The following is a 24,342-nucleotide window of genomic DNA, read 5'->3' on the forward strand; positions in this document are numbered from 1 at the left end:
CCAACCCTAACTGAAGTGTCTAGTTTCCTTCCTAACCTCTGCAGATGGTGTTTATTGTCATTAATGTACGTGTTTATCTAGGCTCCTAAACCAAATATATTCTCATTGGGGAAAGTGAAGTTATTCAGTCTCATCTCTCCAGCTCCATGGCTGCACTGCTGACTAACTTACTAAATTAGATGGTTATTCTCTGTCAAATCATATTTTAGGCTGATCACAGGTGTTTAATGTCTCACTTGAGCGAGATCACCATGATTTCTGCAAGCCAGGTTCATTAAAGGAATGCCAGCTTGAACTTTCCTCCACTTAAAGAATGAAGAGCAGAGCCAGGTACATCACTCCTTGAATTTTTGTACCAATTAGTCTGGTTTCACAATTGTCTTCCTTTTAACCCATCCACCTCTACCCCCACTTCCTCTTTGCTGTTTTGAAGACAAATACAATTGGGGGAAACTGGCTGTTCAGAACAGTGTACTGAACTATATACAAAGTGTTATTGCTCACATAAAGCTGACATAGAAGAAAGAGCAATCCTCTGAGTAATGCAAGAGGTTCTCTAACACAATCAAATGAAACAGAAACAATCAATTTTGAAGCTTGGCTAAGATGTAACCAGTGTAAGAAGTACTATCCCAGGAAGGGTAAATGGCTTGCAGGACTTGATTGGGGGAAAAGGAGAGGAACAGTGTTTGTAGGATTCATTTCTCTTGATGAAATTCTTAAATTATTTCATCTGCTATGGATGAATTTGTATACTTTTATATTTACCCAAATCAAAAATCATGACACAAATTCAGGTTGGTTTAGGAAAAGTATTTTAAGTCACATTTTATTCATAACTAAGTATATTTAATTCTTCATCTTGGGAATACTTTTTTTTCCTCAGTGAAAAAGCACTGTTTTGTTGGAAAAGCATTTAAGAGGGTTAAAAACCTGGGATTCTGTGTGCTACAAATGAGCAAGCCTCCCCAAACCTCCAAAACTTAAAACTCAGTGGGTTTTATTTTTCTTAATGGAACAGACGTGGCTCACAACGGATGTTCTCATCAAAACTCCGGACTGAGTGAAAAATGGTCGATCACCAAAAAACCTGAAAAACCTACTTAGTTCTTTGTGTACAGATTTACTCGCATGTTTAGAATTTTGCAAAACGGGATCAGAAAGCTTGACTTACACTTACTGTCCTTCCCAAAGCCATCCAGAAGCGTTACATAAATACCTTCATACCAGCTGAAGGTGAGAATGCTGCCTATGGGTACAAGGTCAGAAGCTGCTACATGTCAGCTGCTCACTGTAATTTCCTCTCTTCAGAGCTTTATTTTACACCTTCCTGAAAGACAGCTGACCCCTTTCCACCAAGGGGTAAAGTACTGTGGATTACTTTCCAATCAGTGTTGGGAGACTGTCCACAGGGCAGTTTCCACAGTGCAATGAACCTGTCACCAGCCGTGCCTTTGCATAGTTTTTGTTCCTGCAGTAAATAGGAAGTTACGCAACATTGTTTGGCCTAGTAGACAAGTCTAAGACAGCTCTTTGATTTTAAATTTTGAAGATATGAGATAGAGGTCGTACTGGGTTCAGGTAACTGATACCACTGAAATTTTTCTTGTAGTTTTATCCACTTTGGTGTTGTTTGAATTCAGACCAGACAGTTGCTGTCAGTTACGCTGTGCAGGTGACAGGTCTGGTTCATCCAGCAGTCTCTTTAAATGTATCCATCTTTAAAGATAAAATCAAGCACAGACTAGGGTCTGGGACTCATGAAATTACTTTCACCACAGATTTTCTGTTAAATACATCCCAGCAGACCTTAAGACTGTGTAAAATGATTTGGTAGGCTTCCATCGGGTTGAATCTGTTACAGATTTGGGATACGAGTACTGGCTCTGTTTTCACTCAGGATACTTAGGCAGAAAGAACAGACATAAAATTGACTAGCCCAAAACTTTGAGGTGCACGCTTTTTTTAAGAGGTAGAGTCTTCCCAGGAATAACACTGCACCAGATAATAAAGCAAATAAAGATGTGTTCTGTGTAAACTGATTGAAACCTTTGCTATTGGGATGCCTCAGAACATTCTTCACTCAAATGAAGTATATGAAACTCACATTTAGATGGGAATGGCTATTCTTGATTTTAGACCTTTGCAAATGTTTAGTAAATCAAGACATTAAAAGCAGTGTGTCAGTTTTGGAAATACTAGCTTTCTCAAAAGAAGGAAGGTCTGTATTAGGTGATGACTTATGGTGAGTATACAGGTCCATGCTGTACTTACCATCATGAGCTTCTCATAATCAAGCATCATGAGCTTCATGATGCTTTCAGTTTATTTCCTTCTCTTCCTTTTTTCCCCCACCATGTAGTGATGACAAGAGGACGAGGCAAAGCTGAACAACCTCATGCTGCCTATCATGAGAACACCACTAAACACAGAGATGGTTCAGATTTAGACCTTCTGATTTATAAGCAGAATGTGACATTGACCTCATTAGATGCAATAAGGTTGTGAATGTTTTGAGGTCCTTTAACTCTTAATTACTAAAAACTTGAAATTCATTCCTGATGATTGCAAACTTTTTTATAACTTGTGTTCTGGTTATTTTGAATGCAGGTTGGTACATCTTGAGAAGACCTGCTGTAAGCTGATGCATGCAGACAGAATGAACAGAACTCAAGTGACAAATCTTAGTTCTTTCAGTTGGCAATTGAAATAGCTGAACTGCACTCAGCCTTGTCATTTAGGAAAAAATGTTTCCTCAGAAAATGGAATAAAGTATGCATGTGCTGTGTCTTGGTCATCATTTGAAGTTTGATATTATGCCTGAAATAAAATCTCAAAGCAGAAACTGTAGCATAATTGTCAGGTTATTTTAGAATGAAAAATATAGCAAGTGAAAGGAATCTGTGGCTTTTAACCAATTCACTGAAAGTTATGCAATTCTTGAGTATGCCTGTAAAAGCAGGAAAGCCTTTTTCTTCTGTTACAAAATTCAGAATTGATGTACATCTGCCCTGTGTTTAGATTTGTATCAGCCCACCTAGCATTTTACACAAAACAGGAACATGACTGTAGGAAAGCCTTCATTAACCCTATGGGCTGATGATGACTCCGCTGCTCCTCTTGCTAATGTTTTTGCATTTCACGTTAGCACTTATCAGGGGGATATCCTATTTTTGGCACTCTGAGGTTAATTAATTTTATCATGCTGTTTACACAGTAATTTTGAAGGCTCTCACAAACAGATGCGGAAGTGAGGGGGGGAAAAAAGATCTTTCAGAATATATTGAAATGCTTATGTGTTTTGGAGACTTTCTTCCATTATAAGTACAGAAAATACTTGCCAGCTTTCATTTTTCAGCTAGTAGTAATAGGTTTTCCATGCATCCACAGCTGTTTATTGTGTGAACAGCTGACAAAAGCTCACAAGGCTTTCAGGGGTAAGGTGAGCTGGCCCCTGGGTAGAACAAAGACCTTTGGTGGAGGGGGAAAGGATTTTTTTCCTCAAGAAGCACAAGTGTAAAGGCAGCTGGCAGCATGACTGCGAATCAGAAACTTATCTGGAAACTTAAGTCCCCCAAATATGGTGTTACTGAAGTGCAAGGATTTATTTTTACTTTATTGTCTTTGAAGGATGTTAATATTTAGCAAATAAAATTGCAAGGCACTGCTTTTTGGATTGCAAAAAATGCTGTAATGCACAAAGAATAATCCTGTTGAAATAAAGGGAAGGAACTGCTTGCACAAATGGTGTGCTTTGTCTTGTGGTGGGGTTAAACTAGATTAAATAAATAAACCCTGTAGGTCTTGGAGCTGTTGGGTTTTCCTGAATTTGGCATTATGTGGGAGTGTTTTGGAAACACTCATTAAAAAAAAAAAAGCAACCCCTGATGTTTGTAAACCAATATCTTGATGTGCTTCCTTTGTAATACTCTTTCCGCAGCCACAGTACCTCTTATTTTGCATATGTATCATTACTTAGATAACCTTAGAGGAATGCTGCTCAGCTCCCCCATATTTTTTCTAGGTATCTAAATCATTACCACCAACCATTGATCTGCTGTGTGACTGCTTTAACTCTTAAGTTGTTTGTTTACTCTGCCGTTTAACCATATAACTAGGCAGCAATGCTCAGAAGTTTCTTAAGGAGAAATGCATGTTCTGCTTTGAAGGGTAGCAACTGTTAACATGTGTGACTGGGCTGGGGGAGGGTGTGTGGGGGGAAATCAAATCGAATTCTCCAGGCACAAAGAAGAACTTGAGCACAACAGCATGATAATGAGAAAGCAGTGCAATTTCACTGTACAGGCTAAATGGCGTATAGAAAGTAAACTCTTGCACAAATGGATCAAGACAATGTTGTATAATTCAGCTTGTTCATTCGCTCAGAGCAAATTGCTTTATCTTGATGAACAAAATAAAAAAAAAAAGCTTTATTATAACCTTCATGGTTGGCAAACAGATATTTTTGTGTTACTATTTATAAATTATGTCACAAACGCTACCACTTTAAAACCAACAGTGCAAGCTACTTGTGTAATTTAAAGAGTATTTCTAATATGACTTACTACCCCCTTTTAAAATGTGCACTATTGAACACTTCTGGAGTCTGCCTGGAAGAAAGAGCTATTAACCTAGCTGAGTTATGTGATCTCAAACAAAGTAAAATTTCTGAGTTTAATATTTTGTTTGGAACTTAACTGATACCGAATATGGAATATGAAAATATTTAACCAATTAGAATAAGTTATTATAGTATACTAGTTGAAGTACTTTTTTTTTTTTTAAATCTTGTTCAGTCCCATGCCACTCATAAAATCTTCCTAAATAATGCACCGGTCTAAATTCCATGTTTTGCATACAGTAGGCATTGAGCTTAGTTACAGCAGACTTGAGTGCTCAGACTGCTTTTACAGAGGATAAGATGCAATGTGTTCATTGAACAATAGAAAGCAATTTAAAATTGGTTACAGCCACCTTTTTTTCTCAGCTCTTTATGCTGCTTTTAGATTACTCTGCTTTGCAATTATTCAACTATATTGTCCATGAAGAGCAAGAGATTGTCACATTTTAGGATTCTTTTCTTAAAGGGCATAGTGCATATTTGAAAAGCTGTTGAGCTAGAATAGTTCACTGACTTATGATGTATAGGGCTATCAAAACATAGCATGCTCAACACTGAAAAATACAGTGAATTATGTCGTTCGAAATGCTCTTCTGTATTAGAGGTAATGTTGAGCTGACTCTGACACAGAAAGATCATGGATGGCAATCATTCTGTTCCCCCACCAAGCCAAAATGACCTGTCTCTATTGTAGAGGTGAGGCTCTTTTCTTATCTTGCTCGTGGCAAGCTCTTTGTTAGCTATCGAAGGCACCTTCTAGATTATGGAGAGCAACATTACCTGAGCTCAGAAAGTCATTTGGGGATCTCTTTAGCTAGATACTGGTATCAACATGCTCCCTTTTCTCTTCTCTGGAGCTCTCTCCCAATTTGTTTACTGTACTGTGTTCATCTGTTACAACTGGATAATGAGGTGAAGTCCATTGTCAGTGACCCTCATTATATTTTTTTCTTATCTCATGTCTTCTGAAAGCTCTTGTACTTTGTACTACTTGAATAGAACAAATGATTGTTGACAGTAAGAACTGATCTGTTGTGTATTGTGTGTCTGAAACCTTGTATAAAGTGTCTTACCTTCTTCAAGGGCCATTTTCAGTTCTTGAAATATGGTTCATTCTGTGAAGAACTGCATGCAATAAGGTTAATTAAAATATAGTTTGCTTTTTCTTTGCAGTTTTAGAATGTGATTGCCTTTATAGAAAGATGGGGCTATGCTGTACCAAGAAGGTGCATGTATTGGCACTGTATGTCATTGGACAATTCCTGGTATTGACATAGGTTTAACATAGCTTTGGCTACATCTGCAGCTGAAGAACACGTACTCTGGCAGTGTTGATGGGCCTTAAATTGAGTTTACATGACATATATGTGCTTTGAAGCGTATACTGCTAATATGGAACTTACTGAAATTTGATAAATGATTGAAGAACTTGAAACTAATTTTCACTGAAAATGGAAACCCTTGTAGTCCTGTGTTAAGAGTACTTTATACCTAAATGTGTGGACAAGTGTATAACTCAACGGTAGTTATGTAGCTAATCACTTGGTTCATGTTTGTATTTGTTGGCACTAAAATGTCTTTTAAATAAATAGGCCCTCACTGGTTTCTTTCAAGAAATAACTGCTCCATGAAGAATGAGCTTTAACAAGAGATTTTTAAACAAAAACAACTCTGCCCCTTTTCTTTTGAACCTTTCAGATCTCTACTCAGCCCTGGTGAGGCCACATCTGGAGTACTGCGTCCAGTTCTGGGCTCCCCAGTACAAGAGGGATGTGGCMCTACTGGAGCAAGCCCAGCGAAGGGCCACAAAGATGATTAGGGGACTGGAGCATCTCTCTTATGAGGAAAGGCTGAGAGAGCTGGGCCTGTTTAGCTTGGAGAAGAGAAGGCTGAGAGGAGATCTTATCAATGTGTACAAGTATCTGAAGGGAGGGTGTCGAGAGGATGGGGCCAGACTCTTTTCAGTGGTGCCGAGCGACAGGACGCGAGGCAACGGGCACAAACTGAAACACAGACGCTTCCATCTGAACATGAGGAAAAACTTTTTCACTGTGAGGGTGACAGAGCACTGGAACAGGTTGTCCAGAGAGGTGGTGGAGTCTCCTTCTCTGGAGATATTCAAAATGCGCCTGGATGCAATCCTGTGCAATGTGCTCTAGGTGACCCTGCTTGAGCAGGGGGGTTGGACTAGATGATCTCCAGAGGTCCCTTCCAACCTCAGTGATTCTGTGATTCTGTGATTCTGTGATCTTTCAGCAGTCATTAACCACTTTTGATGGCGTCTTTGCTGGCAGCTGAATTTAAACTTTAGAAGTTTTTTGGGCAGTTATCAGTATAGTTTAGGCCTATTGTCTCCTTAAAAAAAAGAAAAAAAAAAGTGACTAGCTGAGAGTTGAAACTCTTGAGTCTGTATTTTTGGCAGAATTAATCCTGGGAGAATTCTGGGAGAATCCTGGACTAGTAATTTTGTTTCTGAGATTTTGAACTCTCAGTCAAGATTGAAGAATATTGGCAGGCATACCTGTCAAACTGATAAAGCAATACATGCAAACTACTTAGGAATCAGCTATTTTATCAGACTCTTTCCTGAGATTTCTAGTTAGTGTTCCAGCCATGGCCTGGAAAATGCTGGTAAGAAAGGATATGTTATTTTCTTCTATATGCTACTTACCTATATGTGGCAAGTAAACTTAATAGAATTTCATAAAACCAGGGTATTGATCAGAAAATGCTTTTCTCGCGCTTGGAAAGCTAACAGAAGGAAAAGCTGGATCTAATAGGATGACTAATTTCTCTTATTTATATAAACTCTTCTGCCTGTGTGAGGCTTGTATCTCAAAGGTTAGATCATCTGAAGGAGTGCAGCAGCCTTCCACTGGAAGGAACTGGTTACAAATAACGGAAGCATGAGGCTGAATTTTGATAATTGTTTTATTTGGACTTGGACTCCAAAGAGAACATGGCAAAGTATGAGAAGGGGAAAAGACAAAGCTTTATGAGTAGCTGTCAAAATAGTGCTTAAAAATATCTTGATGTCACTGCCCAGAAGCTTGCACAGCGGGTACTGCATGAGAACTTGAGTTGATTTATTCTTGGGCACAAGAGGTTTTTCCCAAAGAAGTTGTAGCCAGTCTAGTAGATTCCTTGGGTCTGAGCCTGTGGTAACTACCTTTTTTCTGCCCATGGAACTCCATATCAAATTTAGGGTCTTAGATCTCTTTAACATGCTCAGTGGTCTGGTTTAGTTTAGTTTAGAGCAAACCTGACTACTGGGGCTGACAAATTATCTTGCACTCAGTAAGAGCATCTGCTAAACTGACCAAGTCCCACAGTAGCTTTAAGAAGCATTCTTGATCTTTCAAGTACAGTGTGCATCACTTTGGTTAGCAGAGAGCCTTATAAAAAACATCCTGCATCCCTTTATTCCTCAAATCTACTTAGATTTTGCTTGAGAAGGGGGATAACTGTTGGAGCAGGAAGAAAAGCTACATAGAAGTAATGCTAGTCATGTTTTTAATCTGGGATGCAGATACCATGGAGATAGCTGTAAATAGTGATCGTGTTTTGAAGTTTAAAATTTTTTTCTGCTCTATTTTGGAGTGCGAGTCCCACTCACTGTAGATCTTGGAGAAGTACAGCTTGGTGAAAGTAATTTGCTTTTTTCAGTCTGGAAGTTCAGGGTAGTTAATGGTGGCTCTGGCTGCAAATAGAATACAAATTATTTCCTTATGAGCATCTTGGGTGCCTTTTTCAAAGTTATTCTAAGCTTGTTAATGAATGAGACCTTGGACTTGTTTGTGAGACTGGAGTTTCTGTTGTTTTATTGATTTTTTTTTCCTAATATAAATGAAGAGTTTAAGCATTAACTTTTTAAGCTTCTAATTATTTTTCATCCATCAATCAAGAAACAAACATAAAAAGAGAGTAATTTAACTTTTTTTAGCTTCAGAGTTTCAGACTCCCCTTAACCCCAAAGAGCAGCGAAATAAAAACACTTGTTTTAATTAAAAAACAATAATGAATCCTCATTTACCCTGCCTGTGTAATTGGAACAATTTCATTCTTAACTGTAGGAGGGGGGAGTAGTTTTAAAGCTTGAATTTACAACACCAGCATTAATACCTGTAGGTTGGTGCATGGGGTTTGGAATTGGTGCTGCTTTCATTTGGGAGGAGCTACAGAATGACTCCATTAATTGTGTATTTTCTCCTCTGTTATCATATTGTTTGCTAACCAGAGTATGTTTGTCATGGTTATTTCTATGACTTTTTTGGATTTCTGCTTAATAGAACTTGGTTGCAGGTGATCCATTTGCTGCTTTCCTTCTCGCAGACAGATTTTTGGGGTGTAGGGGTAATAATGTAAGGTTTACCTGGATTGCTCCCCCCAGCTCCTTTCTGACCCCCAAAATTATCTTGAATAGAGCAAAGCATCCGTAAGGAAGAGTTAAGGATAATCTCTTGGAAAAGCTTTTGTTTGATTACATCATCTCTTTTGCATACAGTAGGCAACTACTACATTTTAAGTAAGTGTTTTTAATAGAAGATTTTCAGAGCGCTATGCAGTAGTTTAACCTTCTGGCTCTATTACCAGCCTGCTTTGAATCAAAACAGTGGTGTGGGTTGAGAAGGCTATCCATTAGGATCTGGTCCTTGCTCTTTCTTTTTCTTCTCTCTCTTTCTGTCTCCCTTTCACCAGCAAATATCACAATATAGCTCTTTCTTACTCTTCCAAAATGTAAGTATTTCTTATGATGAGTCTCCTGCAAATGAATGGTACTTCAAAACAAAAACTGTAGTTACAAAATACATCTGAGTGTTTAGTTTCTGTTCAGATCAAGTAGAATGTTTTAGTGTAGAGTTGCAGATGGGGAGAATGCTGAGAGCTAAGTGGTTTTCAAGACAATGATTATTTGATCTTAATAAGCATCTCTTTTTTTAAATTGGGTTCATCACAGTTATAGAGAAGGTAAAAAGGAAGAAAAGCAGATGCAAAATTACGTTTGAGAAGTGAAATTATTTAAATACTCTTTAAACAGCACATCTTTTCCTGAAAGTGGTCTGAAAGACTCTCAGTTTTCACAGTCTACACATGTGACTTTTCTGTGTACAGTAAAGCTTACAGAAGAAGCATTTTCATACATGTGAATGGATAACTATATATGACTGCTAAACTATATATATACTTGCTATAATATAACAAGTATATACTGGTGGCTTTATTCTCTTCCCTAAAGAAAAGCTGGGGTTCATGTGTACAGTTCAGTTCAGAAGCTAGCTGTCAAATGGAAAGGGAGACTACTGATCCATACATTCATTCTTTCTGCTCTTCCTTCCACACTGAAAGTCACTTCTAGTATCTGCAGAAGCCTTTTTTAGCCTCTCTTGAGATGGGTAGTGCAGGAGGAACTTAAAAAAAAAAAAAAAGTAGTAAGAAAAAATTACCACATTTTTAAATGGGTTTTATTTTCTAAAACTTACATGTAGAGTCCATTATTGTTTTTGTTGTCATTGTAACAAGCAACTTTAWATTACTCGTGGTTGCTTTATTTTTGGATTACAGGTAGGCTGTGGTTTAAGGAAAAGACTGGCATATGAATAGATGACTGGAATGTAGATGATTGTGTGTATATATGTGTGTATATATATATGTGTGTATGTGTGTGTTACACACACACACACACACATATATATATAAGTATATATATATGTATAGCCTTCCAGTTGAAGTTTTAGCCGTCACTTACCCTCAGTGAATTTATGTTTGTTTTTTTTCCTGTTTATGAATTTATTTCTTGTCATGTAGTTGAAACAACTATAATATCATAGGTCCAATCTTTTGTCTTGTGACCTTTAGTGTAATCAGTAGTTCAGGCCTGATGTAATGAAAAACTATATAATCTTTGTTCAGATTGACACATTTCTTGAGTATAGTGCAGTTTATCTTTGCAAGGTAGTTGTACCTAGTTAACTTTGCATATGACTGCATTAACATCAAAATATTTGCCATGTAACCACGGTTTCTTAGATGCCAGTGTTACCTGTCAAATTTCAGTTTAGCACTGTTCAAAAAACAAAATAAAATTCTGCCAATGTGTCTTTGACTACTGTGTGTGCTGGGCCCCTGTCTCAGTAGAATTGTAGTAGTGTTTCCTTTGCAAATTCTCATGTTTTAAAATCGTCATCCTTTAGAGTAGTTTAAACAAAATTTCCTAAACCTCATTTTTACCTGTGAAAATCTGCTTACATCTTTGAACACTTGGTGGAAAACCTCAAGCATTTTTAAGCATTACCTCTAGCTATGTAAGGATGACGTCGTAGCCACAACCTAACTGTCAGACACTCGCTTCTCGCTGGGCGTATTGCTATGGGTGGACCTAAGCTGACTTGGAACCTTTTAAACCGTCTTTCTACATACTCTTGAGGACATACTGCAGCAGGTGGATATAAACATGCAGGAAAAGTTCATGGTAGAGATTATTTGGCTGCTTCAAAGTGTTTTGTTTAGAATTCATTGCAGAAGCATTACTGTTGCTGATAAGAGGATGTCTGAAAAATTTTAAGTTAGAGTTACATCTTCAAGTCACATCTTGAATGTAATACAGATTTTGTTATAATTTAAGGTAAGTTCATGTATTCTGTAATGGATCATTGAAGATGTAAGACCTAATAAAATCTCATGTGTTTAAGGTCATGCCAGACATAGGAAACTCTCTCAAATACAGCTAGAGGACTCAAAATTATTACATTAATGACAAGTGACCTACTAGATGCTTGCTCATTCATATTCTCTCCATGCCATGAACACATTTAGCTAAGTCCCCACCAATTCCACCCCACTAAAATTTTGCTGCTCCCTTGCATCTTGGCTAAAACTACTTTTTTTCCAATCACCAAAAGGGGTACGGGAATGTTTAGTTTGAGTGCAAGGAAGTTAGTGTAAATTAGAGTCTTCTAAAAATAAGAGTGAATTAGGCAGAATTCTGAGTATTACAAGTCCACGGTCAAATGACACAATAATGGAATGTGGGGACTGAACAGCATGTTAATGGCTGGATCTAAATAACTAACTAAAGGAGGCAAATGGTTACTTTCAGTCCAAAAAAGGCAAGGATATTTGGGTCTAAGCAGCTTGGTTTTGCAAGGCTGTTGGTGCAAACATGTGGATAGTTGTTGTGGTTCTGACAGGGAAACCAGCAGCTAATAAAAGTTATCTTTGGCTCTTTCTGTTTGTTCTGTTCATGTCCTCTGCGTCTACAGTTCACTCTCTCTCTCACTGGAGAGCAGTATGTCTGAGACAACGTTGTCTGCTTTGGGATCCTGAGCAGAATTTCAACACATTTTTTTCAGTTTTCTGATCTGTTCTGTCAAGACAGCAGTGACAGAAGATTTCCCATCAGCAGAGGATGCAAGCAGGCAAATGGCAGTCTGTTGACTCTGGCAGACAGTGCTTTGGATCCTTTTGACGGTAATTAGAGTGGCAGGTTGGGCTAACCTCTCTTGCCTAAAATGTTTGTAACACAAAATAGACCTACGTGAGGTTCAGACATTGTGAGCAGATGAGGTCTGGATTTGGCAGAGTAGAGGTCTTTCTTTCCTTCAGTGACTTTAGATTAAGAAGTTTTTACTTTGCTCAGAGATTAGGCCATTAATATGTCTTGTGAGGCAACTAGGATGAAGCCATATTTCCTTCCCAGTTCTCTCATTCCTTGCAGGGCCAGTGAAGCAACAGGAGAAAATAGCCTGCAAATACCTTGGTAGAGTCTGTTTAGAACTTGCTTTCTGCAAAGCAGGGACTTGCTTAAGACTGTTGTCTCGATTCGCATCTCCTTTTTCTTCAGCCCATTTCATTTTACAGAAAGGGAAGTGGCACTCTTCTCGCCAGCACCATCCCGGAGGGAGAAGATAATGTAACTTTATGTTTCAATTAGAGAAATATTTTCTAGCTCAGAAGCAGACGTTGCTGCAACCAAATCTGTGACAGCAGTTAACTAAACGCTTTAGTTTCTTCTGTAAACCATTAATGTCTTTACCTTCTACAGTGACTTCTAAGGTCATCCCTTCTATCAAAAGGCAGTGCTTCCTTAGGGCCTGAGACATGGAGTGATTTCTCAGTAGGGGTTTTGGCTTAGCTTTGGCTTACACATTATAATTTATGCCCCCTGCATTGTGACTAAGTGTGGTATCAGGTTTTCAGATAAAATCTGAGGTAATCACCACCAGTCAGTTGCCTAATTGGAAGACTTGCAAGGCTGTTCTTTTTAAAGATAATTTTTAAAAGTTGTATTCCCAGAAATAACATCAATGAAATAAAAGGGTATGAACTACGGAATTTTACTGATGATTTAGCCCTGGAGAAATAGGGTAGTTTAGGAGCAACAGGAAAGAAATTTAATTTAAATGTTGTTTGTACTTCATTGTTGGTAAGCCCTTTGTATTAAATCTTCAGGAGACTTTAAACTAAGTTGACCATTCTGAAGAAACAGGTGGCCCTTGGGGACCATTTTTTTCTGAAAGATCTTTGGAGAAAATGAGTTACACAGGGTTGGATTGGTTTCCACATCTCAATTTTGCGAGGCCAATTTCTATAGTTCTGTCTGTTGGGAAGTTTCCAGGAGGCTACTAGGTGGCTGCTAATCTGCATTGACCTTCACCCTTACCTTCTCAGAGACACTGTCCCTTTTACAAGGGCAATCTGGATTGAACTCCCTGGGACCTCAGCACTGTTACCATTAGCTCAGACAGTCCTTTTTATTTTATATCCTATCCTTAATTTGGGGATGAAACCACGTAATACCTCAGGATACAAATGAAGCATTCTGTAAATAGAACTGGAGCCCGGCAGCTTTATAACTAACTGTTAATATTACCCCTGTAGGCGGTGTTGTTGCTATGTTCTTTAAACATCCTGCAAAGTAGCATGTTTGGCATTTTACTGCTGTCTCAACTTTTTTTCTGTAATGGTCGCTTTTCTTGGATGATAAATGTGATATTACCCATTCTTTTGGCATTTGTTGGGGTAGTTTTGAGTCACTAATGCCTCTTAATTTTGCCCTTTAGCAGTTGCACTGCAATGTTTTAATGGACTTGGCAATCCTGTTTGTTCATTTTATTTTATGTTTTGCCTCAGCAATACCACAGTTTTAACAACTGGCTTTTCTTTTTTTGGTGCAAGGCAGGAATTTTTCCAATTTTTTCTGATCCATTAAGAAGTCAATAATGAGGGGTGATTCCTCCGAAGAATCCGTTTTGAACAGATAATTGGCTAGCAGCTTATGAACTTACATTAAGTCTCTGAACTTCCTCCTTTGCATGATGTTTTCTTTTGCCCAATATATAACTGTAACTACTATATTGCTGGAGCATCCTAATATACTGCCATTGCATTTTTACTTTGCATTTGTACCCTGTGATGACACACTTTCAAACCAGAGACTTTCAGTTCTAACTAGCTGATGCTTTGTTGCAGATGAAACCATTTTATTATGAGTGCTATATTGTAGGCAGCAAATACAGCAAAGGTTCTAATTTGAACGAGAACAGCTCTCTCTGAAGGTTGGAAAATGCCATAGTAAACTCCAGTAGGTTATATAAACAGGCTTAACACTTGTTAAAAGTTTGTAGAACTGTTCTGAAAGAGAGAAACGAGCAATATATTCCCCAAACGAAGTCATAATGAAACACAGAAGCTGGAACATGAAGTCTTTTACTTAAAATTGCAGGGGGTACGGTTATGTGTATTCAGAGCACTTGTGAAAGTTTCAGGCTGTTTCAGGCGTGTTTGTGCTGTGGTGGCTTATTAGCTAAAGTAGTGCTCAGAATAAAAATGTTCAGGAACTGATATTTTCATGTGAGATCAGCAGTTTAACCGACAAATATGTGGCTTCTGGGTTTTTTAGAATTTGACAGTTCTCTGAAAGTACAGTGGGAGAGAACAAAGGTTACTGCTGTGCATGTGCATATGCACTATCTCTGGGTGGGAAACTCTTGCATTTTTGGTTCAGCCAGTCTTATTTTGAAATGTATGTTTTAAACTGGTGAAAACCTATTAAAATAATTCCTAAGATAGGTTAAAGATTTGCAAGTATGTCTTACTATGTGCTGTGGCCAGTGGGGGAACTCAATACATACTTAAGTAGGATTTAGGCTGTGGTTCCATACATGTTTCTTGCAGTGTCAGTATCAGCTGAAGTTGCTCTAGAGTGTTTCTGTGTGTTTCTCTGTGTGTGTGTGCGTGCATGTGGCCTGGTGGTGATGTGGATCAGGGAACTTATCCAGGGAAAGATGGCTTATGTTTTTTGTTTTTTTTTTCTCCTAGCTGGGTCCCTTCCTTGATTTAGGTCAGGGTGCAAGAGCATGGAGAGGAATTTTGGTATACCTTGAGAGGTCAGAGTGAGGGGACAAGAATGAGTGTCAGTGGCTAGTGACATTTTCTGCAAGCTCCTGTCTTTTCCCTAATGCTGAAAGCAACACACATGAAGCCGTGCCCTTAAGTGTGTTAGCCTGAGGTACTACGGATTTCCCAATGCTAATCATAAGCCATTAATGGTATACTTTATTGCCTTCTTTCTTCTAATCTGTGCTTATGCTAAGGCAGCAAATCTCTCTTGAAGGAGGAGAGGGGAGCCCCTTTTGTATCTGGCTCATCTAGTTTCTCCAAGCCAGCTGTTAAATTACATCAGGCCTGGCTGCCGGCAAAGTTGTTCCAAAACACAGAATTGGAGGGGGGATCAATGACCATCCCTTGTAACCCAAAACTAAAGGGAGGAAGAAAAATACCTGACAACAAAACATCCCTTTCCCCAAAGTGGTTCTTCCAAGGATTTGATTTATCTGATGTAGTTCTCCATGTAAAAAAGTCCATACAATTTGGCCTTGGTGGGCTGGTTTCTTCCTATTTTTCTCTCTGCTGACTGGAAAAAGGGAATATATGCTGCCCTGCTTTCTGAAATGTATCCAGGCTGGCTGAGAAAATTGAAGGAGTGTCGTTCCATAACTGCTAATGTGGGACTGTTCCCTCTGCAGCATCTGTCCCTTCTTAGGTCTTTGCTGTAGATCTCTTGAAACGGCCTGGCCCACAACACTTTGTTTTTAGCCCTAAGAAAGCAGGCAATAGGCCACAGTGCATCTTAATAAAGACTGTTTGAAAACGCATAGGATCTGTGCTCTTAACTATCTGTTGTAGTACAAATTGTAGCAGTGAAGGAAGAAAGGGACAAGTAAGGTCATTGAAACTTCCTTTTTTTGACCTCCTAGGAATGAAATATGGGCTTGCGGAGATGAGCATAGACCAAGAACTAGATGTTTTGAGAGTGCAGAGCTCGCATGAGAAATCCATGCCTTGGTCTGCAAAAATAAACCATAAGAGTTCAGTTTGTTCCTAAATAGAACCTGTGAAGAGTTGCCAACTTTAAAAGGGTGCAGTTTAGCATTGAAGTTTGTCTTTAAATATAATTGCAAAGCTTGCAATTTATATGTAACTGCAATAAAAATAAAGATGCTTATTGGTTATAAGAATGACCTTAGCTTTTCTCTTGAAATGGAAATTTGAGCTGTATGATCTTCATGCTGAACTGTCCTTTTGCTTCCCTTCACTTCCTTGTTCGTCTGTCAAGTTTTCCTCCCTGGATTTCCGGTTTCGAACTGTTCATGTTTAGAGGCTTTTTTAATACCATATTCATCCACCTTACAAAGTGTGAATGCTTTGTTTAGAGTTTATAAAGTTGTCTTTGGTTGATTTGACAGAGGAGTTGCCCCTACACGACTAAAGGAAGGATTTCTTCAGGGCATGTGGACACAGCCTCTACAGTGCTTTCCCATCACCTCTGCCCATACCCACCTGTACGCTGCTGCACACTGTGTATTATTTTATCCTGTTTGTTGTGCTAGATCCTGTACAAACTCATGTTACTGGTCAGTCCTAGCTTTGAAAAGTTTAGTCTTAAAATATGATGCAAAAAAGTGTAGCAAAAAAATGAGGAATAAGGTATGAAAACAAACATGAATGTGTGGTTTCACAGACTAAATAGGTTCATAATTACACAGTATTGCATAACTGTCAGCTAAAGTGTTCAAAAATCGTGATTGATTTCCTCTGAAATCAAAAGGCTTAAAAAAAATTAAAAAAGAGATATTTTTGAAATTCCATGGTTATTTGCCTTTTGTAATGCTTTATGGGTTTGCAGTTTTCAAACTGCTCTCTGCAGCTAAAAAGAGAAGTTTAAAATCAATCCAAAGGCCAAAAATGGGACACAAATAAAACTTAACTCTGTTAAATGAGAGAGGCTCAAAGGCAAATAGAAAACTCTGAGCAATTTAAGACTGGGATTATTTTAAGAAAACTTTTTGACAGTAGTGGGAATTGCCTGGGCTGGTATTGAGATGTTCAGCTTTTTCAAATGGTAAGCCAGTAGTGAAGCACAAATTTGGTAATAATAAATGCTGCTAGAATTGGAGTGGTTGGTAGACCATCAGTCATTTTCCTGTTTTCAAATCCCCAAGAGGAGCCAGAAACAGCACTTAATGTGATTGGCTTCTGTGCCGATGATCTTTTTTTTTTTATTTTCTTTTGAGGACTACTGAGATAATTGTGATGGTGATACAGCAAAACCATCAAAATGACATTATTTTCAATGAGATGCTGCCTGCATTAGTCTTGAGGAAGTATTATAAATAAGACATAAAGCTAAATCTAAATTAAAAATATATTTCTACTTCTACATCTGTAAATAATATTAATTTGAGTTTTATAACTCTCTCTGAAGTGTCTAGAAATGAGATGTACTAAATATCTCTCAACTTGTGTTTTATCAGAAAAGGTGATTTAGGAGCATAACTGGAACAAAAGTAAGAAGGAAGACGCAAGGGGAGTTATTTCTAATGGTTCATGCAAGTGCCGCAAAAGAAAACCTAAAACTGGGAAAATGGAAACTCAGTAATTGAAATCCCTTTAACACCACTGTCAGTTACCCAGTGGAGCATTTGAGTTAGTTTGTGGAACTGACATCATTAGGGTATTTCAGGAAGATAAATGATTTTATAAATCTGTGAATCCTGCTCTGTAGTGATAGAATAGATCAGATAAAGCAACAGATCCTTTCCAACCCAATTATCTAGTAAATGCAAGATAAATACAGAGCTGGCATGTTTAAAGCAGAGACCAAATTTGTAAATGTCAAGAAAACTAAAAGTTATGGCCCCCACAGCAAATATTAAGTCATTCCCTAGTGCATTTGAGTTTTTTTGTGTTGCTCTATACGCTGATAAAGTCTTGCTTTAAAATATATGTTGTGGCAGTTATGGTAACTATGGGGAACTTTTATTCAAATAAGTGCCCTGGTGCTTGGAAGACATTGAACTGATTCATTCCATGCATTTAGATACTGGTGTCAGTTAGGCATTCAGATAAAATGCTTTTACTTGTAGTAGTTAACTGTTCAATTTGTCCAGTTTGCCAGCAAATGCAATCCATGCAAGATTTATAAAACTTTAGATGAAAGGAGAAGTAGAAATGTTTGGTAGCTGTTAATATTTGAAATCCTTTGTACTATCAGTTAAAGTAATATGTGGCATATGTGTTGCAGTCTGCTAACATTGTAAAGCTTCAACTCTGGAGAGCCTTGACAGCTAGAGCTTCTGTGCTTCCTGAGGGTGGTGGTTACAGGAGATTGGAAAAGGGAATTTCTTTCAAACCGTGTTTCAGATTGCCAATGCAGCATGGAGGGAGTGCTAGGGAACAGACGTCCTTTCTTTTTTCCTGTCCTAGCTGCTCATGCAATATAGGAGCACAGGTATTGGGAAGCTGAACTGGTATTCTGTAATATCTCTTCCAAACTGAAATGTAGTGTGGAAATTACGGTTTCAGAAGACAAAGCTTTTATTGTGCTTTAACCATCCCTGAGCACTGTCCAGTTCTGAGGAATGCTAGATTTTTTTTTTAAAGTGGGGAACTTAAGTTTTTCCAATTAAAACATGAACACCCATTTTAAGAACTTTTAGTTTGTCATTTAAAAAAAAAAGGTAGTCTGTAATGTTATGAGACTTTGCCAACACTGTATTTGCCCCTCTTCAGGGAGTACACAGATGTTTTTTTCCTTTGGGCTTGTGTCACCTGACATGGTTGTAGCAAGGTGTCTTGTGTTGTGAATGTGCATTGCCAACAATTTGTTTTCTAGCTGAGTTAAAACTGTGCTTCTGAATTTACTCTGATATTGCTCAGAGATTATCTGATTCAGGTTTTTGGTATCTGTGAAGTTATGGTGCTTATCTAGTGTTAACAATCAGAAGCAAAGAATTTGATACAAATATTTCCTAGGGTGACCGTTAATCTGTTTTAAAATTGGTGCCCCTTAATGGATGAGGCAAACTATACTGGATAGCTGTTCATCTAGAAGGGCCAGAACCCTGACATGTGCTAGAAGAGTATTTTTGTATGGCATGTATTCAGAAAAATAGAGCTAAACTTGAAGGTCTAGCGTAGGGTTCTGTGATCAGCAGGTGTTACAAAATGGAAGACTGCAAGTACGTTTTCTCTGTGAATTTGCTGCATGCTGTGGTTGACCCTTGCACTGGGCACTGTTAAACTGGTTTTAGCTCTTGTATATAATTTCATTCTTAAAAGCTTCTTTTAAAAAAAGTGGTTCAGGAGAAGTGAAGCTTTCTTTGATATTTGTCGTTCTTGGTGTTAACTGTGAAACAACCGGTGAGTGTTTTTGCAGTGTGCGTGTTTGGACAGGGGAGCGCCTGAGCAGTGATAATCCCGTGGCCGTAACGGAGAACTGGCATCTAGGTTCAGCACTCTATAAATGGGCCGCCTTTTTCAGAGGTCTGCAGCAGGGTGGGTGCAGTGGTGGGAAGGAGTTTACTGCACTAGACTGTCTTAATAGCTCTTAAATAGGAAATGTGAGGTCTCAAAAATATTAAGACTGTGTGAATGAAACATGGAAATCAAGGTTACATGACATTCAGAAAACTTCCTTTATTTTTTTCAGATTTGTAGAGATTATTGGAAATCATTTGCATAGTTTATGTATGTACCAGACTATTACCACAGCTATTCTTAGCCTCACCCCCACCTCTAGTTTTAGATCCACTTGTTTTCGGTCTTAAGTTAGGTTGCCAGCTCAGCGTGACAAGAACCACATCTTCCTGTGTTTGTGCTGCGCCCTGCGCTGTGGAGCCCTGAGCCTGGCCTGACCCTTGGGTTCCTGTTGCAGCGCACATAGCAAGCCTCCAGTGTGGCTGGTTTATATGGATGAATCCGTATGATCAGAGTGGCATTTTCATGTTTCAGGATGGTAAGCATCATATATTATATATAAGTCTGATTAAAATCAGAGCTGCAGAAAATACAGTATTTGCATCTGGCTGTCTCTCTGTGTCAACACACACACTCACACAGAACCAGAGGAAATTAAGGTAATCTTTTGGCTGTGAATGGTACTGCTTAATTTGCATGTGCTTTGTGGTACTTCAGATTAGTTCCCCCTTTTTTCTTTTTGGACATTTACTTTTGAGGAGTAAAAGTGCAGATAGCCCCCCTGGTTACTACGGCCTCTCAATTTGTTTTTCTGTATTTCTAGGAACTGCTGGACTAACACTGCATGAGCTGGTGACATGAAAGAACTACAGCTGTAAACTCTATTCAGGGGTGAAAAGGGGTAAATGAAGGGTTAAAGGTGGAACTGGCTAAGGCATTATGCAAGCTGTTAAGTAAAAAGGAAGTGCATTACAAAATGCTGAGCTCAGTAGTCTGGCTTCCAGCCAAGCCTTTGCTTTCTTCACTACAGCTGAGGGCTTTCTAAGCTTCCCACCAGTGGGTTTGTCTGCACTGTTCAGGAATGCTGCCTCAGTCGCCAGCTGACGTCAGCGCAGGCGGTTCAGCCGAGGGCCAGGCGGGCTGACAGCGCCGGAGGGACTGCCGCCGCCGCCGCCGCCGCCACCACTGCCACTGCCACCGCCACTGCGTGGGTGGCTGCGGGGCACCCGGCCCCRCGCGCCGCCTCCGCCCTTGCCCGGACCCGGTGCCCGGAGGTGCCCTCTTCTCCAGGTGGCTCGTGCTTTGTGGAGATCTCGCTGGCGTTCTGGCGCTTTTCCCCCCTCTTCGCCTCGGGCCGTCGTACCGGGCCCGTGCTGTGAAGGCAAAGTGGGAGCGCAGCTGAGAACAATTAATAATAACCGCCCTCCCCCAACAGCCTGAGCTGTGTTTTCATATTTCCTTTTCAGGACTTCAGATGATCAGTTGAAGAGGTGAAGAGGGCGGCAAAAGACCGCCTTTAGCTTCTGTGGTTTCAGGCTTGGAGGAGCTTGGGAAATACTTCAGCCCGGCTCGCGGGCTGTGTACATTTTCCACTGTCAGAACTGGAGCTCCTTTCCCGCCTGCCTTTCCGGCTGTCTTCAGTTCAGCAAGGATTCTGAAGCAGAAGGTAGCAACCTGTGCGTGTGTTGTCTGCCCTTTGCAAGGAAGTGACTTGTCTGGTGTGAATTACGGCCAGAAGAACTGCAGCAGCATGGATGCCGCTGTGCCGTCACAGGTCCTTTTTAAAATTAAGGGAAAACTTCTTTAGAAATATATTTCTAGGATGAAAAGGTGTAAAGTTTTCTGTTCTTAATGAATAAAAACAGCCTATTTTTAGATCTGATTGTCTTCTGGATTATGTTCTCTTCAGCTCTGTAGTGCAGATTTATGGTTTTGATATTATGAGAAGAAGAATACAAAATATGTTTGTATCTGGAAAATATGCAGGTCTCAGGAGAGTGACAGAAGGCACGTTTCAATTTCAGCATTACTGGCAATATCAGTAAATGAAACATTACTTATATGTCTGTTTTTTTGATTTTAGGAGAACTGTTGATTGTAGAGGCTTCTAGACTGCCTGGATGCTTGTTAAACAGGTCCAGGAAGCTTCTTTGAAGCRGCTCCCTTGTTTTTTTTATTTAGTTTCATTGTTTTGGACTACCTCCTGTAACCAGTCTTATTGCTTCTAGTCTTCACTGATAGATCTGCAAAACTTCTGGGGCAGTGTTCCTCATCACAGATCTCCAGTCAGTGCGTACTTGTCACTAAGTCTTCTATAAAACAAACACTTTAATCCTGTTGTAAATTAGTGGAACAGAATGCAGGACTCCATTCAGAGTTTAAATATAAATACATAATGGAGCTGAGGTACTAACAGAGTTCTGTGTTGGAGAAGGGGAGACAGAAGAAACCAAGAAAAGCCCTGTTCTTTCTGTTCTTCCACTTCCTATCCTGTGAATGATATTGCAGATGTAGGCGGCATCAGTGTAGTTTACCCGTCCATAATAATAAAGAAGACAAATGAGAGAACAGTCAGCAGAATGGACATACCAAATTTTGAAACTAATAAAAGGAAAAACTTGTTTGTGCAAGGCAAGACTAGTCCATGAAATTCGTTGTCAGATGGTACTGGGGCCAAGTTTTAAGCAGAGTCAAAAAGACCAGATGTACTAGTATGGAAAACACCTTTTAAAATTTGTGTTTCACACATAACCTAGTCAGTGGTGGGGCTTTAGGAGTCAGAAGAGATGAATTTCTTCTGTACCACTGCGCTGCTGTATGACTCTGGGTGAGTCACGCTCTTGTGCGTGTTGCTTTCTCCTCTGTCCTTTTCCTGTCTTGTCTGTTGGAGATTATTAAATTTCGTGACTGCTACTGGACAGCGCATACCACAGTGGTGCCTCAAGTTTTGTCTGGGGCATCCAGGCAGTAGTGATACAATAGCTTGACTACGTTGAAGCCTCTGGGTTGCCTGCATGAATCAGACTACTTTTACACCTCTCATTCCAGTGAGTGCAATCTGGGATTTCCTCTTCAGCTGTAAAATGACTAAGGCTAGTTAAACGCAGCACTGAACATACAGAACAGGACTTTGGAGCTTTCAAGCTACCTAAATGTTGCTGTATATTGTATAGGAATTGGGTTTGAGCAATGAGACTCATTGATGTTCTGTGTTTCCACAAAGAATAGGCACCACATAAAACTTAACATCTCATAACTACTTCTGAAATTCACTTTTAGAGGTTTAATATGTGAAAATGGATTAAATTTCTGGGTTGTGGATTTTACTAAAATGTCTATCTAAGTGTGCATTTCTTTCCATTTGTTCTTTTTTTGTTTGTTTGTCTGTTTGTTAAATCTGTGAATTAACGTGACAGAAGCAATCTTTATTGTGTAGTTAGTTTTCATTGGTTATGGTCGATAGCGTTCTTCATAGTTGCTGTTTCACTTCGCTGTTTTGGAGCCTGGTTTGCAAGGTGCAGTGCCCCTTGCACTTGCACCTTGAAGTCCCACATCATGGTGACTCATAATGAAAGAAACCTAGAAGCAATGTGGGAAAGAAATACTCTTCCCCTGTAAACTGAAGGGGAATGTATCCAGAAATGTCTCTACTAAGAAATCCTGTGTGGCATATTATTGGCTGTGATTTTGGAAAGACTAGGAGAAGTACAGACCAGTGCTATAGTGCTGATATCCAGGTGACACCCTGTTTTCCCTTTGTGCTCTACCAGCTGATGGTCCTGTCTTGTGTAGGTCCTGCCCGTCTGTATTGATGCAGTATTAACAATTCAGTAGGATGTCAGTGTAAGTATGTAGGAACAGACCACCCGAATGCTTCTAAAAAACTGAAACAAAATAGCAGCAACTGCTCTGTAATTTTAGGTGTTGTCCTGTCCCCCTGTTACTAGGCAGAGGATAGCAGGCAAAGAGATCAAACTTCTAGTGAAGGCCATGAGTGTGCACTCGCTACGTTCAGTGGGCGATCTTCCTTTCCCTCACAGTCTATTAAGTACCATGTTGATTTTTTTCCTGTATTGACTACTTTATCTAAAGGGTCACTGGTGCTAAAATTGCACCCTTGTCTGAGTTCTAATAACTGAAGAGGTTTGAAACAGAGCATGTCATTGTCTCAGTTGTTTTCTAGAGGCGATAACTAAAAGGCAACCTCACATGCAGCTTGTACAGAAACTACCTTAGCAAGGCTAACTAAAACACCACTTCTTTCTTGCCTTCCTTTCCCCCACTAGGTCTATCTTTGGGGACTGCCCATCTGGTGAACTCCCTAAAGCCAGAGAGTTGAGAGCAGAGCTCTCCCTCACAGCTGGTGGATCATTTAGAAATAATAAATTAGGCAGTTATTTGATTAGGTAAGAAAATAATACTCAACAGAACTAGTTTCCTGAGTATTATGGGCAGCTAAAAAACATTTGTTTTAAGTGCAGCAAAAGGCATTTCTAGTCATTCTGAGTAGAACTTTTTTGCAGAAGGCGAATGTGGAGATTTACCAAGTGTCACCCCCCCTCCCCTTTCTAATGTGCCATGGCAAGTAAATGGCTTTGTTTTGCAGCTGTTACTTGATTTTCATGGGGTGTGGGGATGGAGATGCCCCTCTGGCTACAAAAAAAGGCAGAGTCTTTCTCTGTCTCCCTTCCTTCCTCCCTCCCTCTGGTTTGCTGAATGAGGAGAATGGAAATCTTTCTTGCTGATCACTTGCCTTGATAGGTTTTGGACACGGTGGTGGTGGTGACAAATAAACAAACAGTCTTTCTGTCCCATCCCATTTACTGCATATCACTTCCTTTTCCATCTCTCCTTCCCCAGACACTTGGCAGCTTTCGCTTCAAGTCTGTCTGCCCCACATCCCATATTGTTCTTGCACCAGGATATGAGACATCGTGGCGTAGTAGCTGGTGCCCTTTGCCAGG

The 24,342-nt window shown here is 39.4% G+C and overlaps 2 long non-coding RNA genes across 3 annotated transcripts; both read left to right on the top strand.

Moving 5' to 3' along the window:
- Positions 1-336: 336 nt before the first annotated feature.
- Positions 337-3,741, top strand: LOC112971776. Its single transcript, XR_003255453.1, has 2 exons — positions 337-2,501; positions 2,611-3,741. It is a non-coding gene; the product is annotated as an uncharacterized LOC112971776 (long non-coding RNA).
- An 11,672-nt stretch (positions 3,742-15,413) lies between these two features.
- LOC112971775 lies at positions 15,414-21,440 on the top strand. Of its 2 annotated transcripts, XR_003255452.1 has the most exons (3): positions 15,414-19,916; positions 20,202-20,668; positions 20,845-21,440. It is a non-coding gene; the product is annotated as an uncharacterized LOC112971775 (long non-coding RNA). The 2 variants fall into 2 exon arrangements; XR_003255451.1 differs by lacking the exon at positions 15,414-19,916 and having other exon boundaries at positions 19,927-20,668.
- The last annotated feature ends 2,902 nt before the right edge of the window (positions 21,441-24,342 follow it).

This window comes from Apteryx rowi, unplaced genomic scaffold (genome assembly GCF_003343035.1).
Source record: "Apteryx rowi isolate R43461 unplaced genomic scaffold, aptRow1 scaffold_456, whole genome shotgun sequence".
In the NCBI taxonomy this organism is placed as follows: Eukaryota; Metazoa; Chordata; class Aves; order Apterygiformes; family Apterygidae; genus Apteryx; species Apteryx rowi.